The sequence below is a fragment of the Benincasa hispida genome, unplaced genomic scaffold (genome assembly GCF_027475165.1).
Source record: "Benincasa hispida cultivar pf3 unplaced genomic scaffold, pf3_genome.v1.1 HicScf1398, whole genome shotgun sequence".
Classification (NCBI taxonomy): domain Eukaryota; kingdom Viridiplantae; phylum Streptophyta; class Magnoliopsida; order Cucurbitales; family Cucurbitaceae; genus Benincasa; species Benincasa hispida.
This window is the reverse complement of record NW_028325740.1, coordinates 24,968-28,100: the sequence shown is the minus strand read 5'-3', so window position 1 is coordinate 28,100 and position 3,133 is coordinate 24,968. Positions and strand designations below refer to the sequence as shown.

At 35.7% G+C, this 3,133-nt stretch overlaps 1 pseudogene across 3 annotated transcripts; it reads left to right on the top strand.

Moving 5' to 3' along the window:
* Positions 1-280: 280 nt before the first annotated feature.
* LOC120071863 (chaperone protein dnaJ 49 pseudogene) lies at positions 281-2,790 on the top strand (annotated as a pseudogene). Of its 3 annotated transcripts, none has more exons than XR_016526075.1 (3): positions 281-460; positions 622-1,736; positions 2,483-2,790. The product of XR_016526075.1 is annotated as a chaperone protein dnaJ 49 pseudogene, transcript variant X3 (transcript). The 3 variants fall into 3 exon arrangements; XR_016526074.1 differs by having other exon boundaries at positions 575-1,736; XR_016526073.1 differs by having other exon boundaries at positions 283-460; positions 608-1,736.
* The last annotated feature ends 343 nt before the right edge of the window (positions 2,791-3,133 follow it).

The following is a 3,133-nucleotide window of genomic DNA, read 5'->3' as shown; positions in this document are numbered from 1 at the left end:
TTTGTTTTTGTTTAATTATTGTATTTAAAAAAGATAGACAAGAAATTGAAATGAAATAGATTTAATTTTTAAAAATTAAAATAAAAAAAACATATGATTACCAAACGGATAAAAGATAAAGATTATGAATACACTCAGATATCAATTGAACTAGGGTCGTTTTGATATTCAAATTCGATTAAAATGTTTTAATTAAATACGAAGTTAAAAGAACATTTTTATTTGGTGATATGAGGTGTAGGAGTTTATATTCTATACTCTCAGCTGAAAGTTGGGCTATAAAACGCCACTTTACATCAGTTCCAAACGCGTCCTTCGACTTAAATAGCGGTCTCAATTTCCCAAAATTTTCATCTTCCATGAAGAATTGCAATCCCTAGATTTCTCAATCCGGAGCCATCCATGCGGTTACATTGACGACATCTTCACAGTTTTTCAATCGTCTTCTTCAGCACCATCTGTAAGTTCAATTCCTCACAATAGATTAGATTCTTGTACTCATCCAATTTCAAACTGTAGATCAGTTATGTATGTAATCTCTTTTCCCCAATCGTAATCGATAATCTCCGATTAGGAATGTAATTGTTTCCCCCCCTTCTTCTTGAAGGGAATTGCGGTTAGGTCTTTGCGTTATTTCTGATGGACGGGAACAAAGACGATGCTTTGAAATGTTTGAAAATCGGGAAAGAATCTTTGGAAGCTGGGAATCGGACCCGTGCCCTAAAATTTGTGAATAAAGCTCGTCGTCTTGATCCGACGCTCTCCGTTGACGATCTCTTATCGGAAATTCAGAATGTTTCTAGTGAAGATTTAGATGGTGATACTGGCAAATCTGGGAATAGGTCGTCTGATACCTCTTCATCTAAACCGTCTGATCAGCCTTCGGTTCGCCGTAGAGTTCCTGCATCGAGGTCTTCTGAATCTTCAACATCGGCAATTTATACAGAGGAGCAGATTGAGGTTGTGAGGAAAATTAAAAAGAAGAAGGATTATTACGAGATTTTGGGATTGGAGAAGAGTTGTAGTACTGAGGATGTTCGAAAGGCATATAGGAAGTTGTCTTTAAAGGTTCATCCAGATAAAAACAATGCTCCTGGTGCTGAAGAAGCATTTAAGGCTGTATCGAAAGCGTTTCAGTGTCTAAGTAACGAGGAGAGTCGGAAAAAGTATGATGTTGTTGGGTCTGATGAGCCAGTTTATGAGAGACGGACTACAAGACATGGTGCCAATGGATTTAATGGGTTTTATGAGGGTGATGTTGATGCAGAGGAGATATTTAGAAACTTTTTCTTCGGTGGAATGGCGCCTACAACCACACATTTTCGTACTTTCAATTTTGGCACTGGAATGGGACATAGGACAGCTGATCAGGGCTCAGGTGGTGGCCTTAGAACTCTGATTCAATTGCTTCCCGTGCTGTTAATATTGCTTTTGAACTTCTTGCCATCCTCAGAACCTATCTATGCTCTTTCCCATTCCTACCCTTACGAATTCCAGTTTACCACACAAAAGGGTGTCAATTTTTTTGTGAAATCAACAAATTTTGAGGAAAAGTATCCACCTAATAGCCCGGATCGTATGGCACTTGAGCGGCACATAGAGAGGGATTATTTTAACATTCTTGCTCAGAATTGTCGTGTTGAGATGCAGCGTCGGCAGTGGGGATTTATAAGGGAAACTCCATACTGTGATATGTTACAGAAGTTTCAGTCAGCTGCTTCGTGAATGAACGAAAGGTTCATTTCATCCCTCTGTTTATGCTCTTTTTTTTTTTTTTAATCAGTCATATATGTATAATCATGATTGCTCGAGAATATTTACCAAGTTTCTATTATCAAAATCGATTAACTTTTCCTTCCTTGGTACCTCTCCATTTGTTTGGAATCTGAAAGCCATATGCTATGTGACATTATTTATATCTTATGCTAATACTTGACCTAATAATCAATATCTGTATGTGGCTGGATATCTTTTCAATGATTTATTTGGACTACATGGGAACAGAAGTTTTCTATATACCATGGTTGTAAGCTGCTTTAATTATTCGGTTTGAATGTGTATCTTACTTTATGTCGTAGCCTTTTCTTTGATTGAAGCTGAAACACATGCAATGTAGAACTTTCCAAACGTTTCTAATAAGTTGTTTCTCCTGAGTTACATATTCCTTTAAGAACGGGCTTAAACAACCTTTATGCATGCAAATACTTTTGATTGTCATCATGAATGAGGTTGATGGATATGAATGGTAATTTGTTTCTGTCTTTCTAAGTCTTATTTGTATTTTTTTTTTTTAGTTGTTCTACAGGGAATTGCTCTTTCATTTAAACATGGAATTCCTTAGTTAACTTTAGATTTGAGATATATGTTTGTTGTTCTCTAGTTTGTGTAATTTAACTATGACAATTCTTCTCCACTGGGTGTTGAGAAAACTAGTTAGTCTTATTGTATATGTCTTGACACTCAACATATCTCTCTTCTGCAGATAGCTTCTATTGCTAAGCTGTAACTACAAGGCAAGATTGCTTTTTCTGCCATTGACTCAACCAATGTGTAAAAAAGTGAGGCTTTTATTTCAAATATCTTTGCTTCTGCATCTGAAGTTACCATCAAATGTCAGTGTCTCGTAGCTTGCAGATTAAGATGGTTGCGTAATACTTGAACCATGCTTTAGATAGTGTGATAAAATTTACAGTATCAATTAATGCTAGTAACGTGTTGTGGTGATATAATTTTTACTGTCTCAACTTTGAACTTTTGATATATCGATCTATGTTATTCATTTTCAGTTTATTTGAGTGGTTCACATGGATTATTGAAAGGAAATTGTTGGAATAAAACTGAAGAACATCGTCGAGTAATCATTCAAATGAGTAATTTTCAGATGTAGTAAGTAGTATATAACAAAGTTAGAACTATTTTATGATATCCCATGAGTTCTTTATTGTGTGTCTATTTGGTTGCAAGTTCTTTTTCATTGTAACGCTGAGGTGATCAACGCCTTACAACTAGAAAATGGGGCAAAATCACATGTTATCTTTAGAAAATTGGGATCTCCAAGTCCTTGACATGATCTCCTTTCATCACGGTGGGCAAAAGATGAATTTATTGTGCACAAAAATTAAAAATTTAGGCT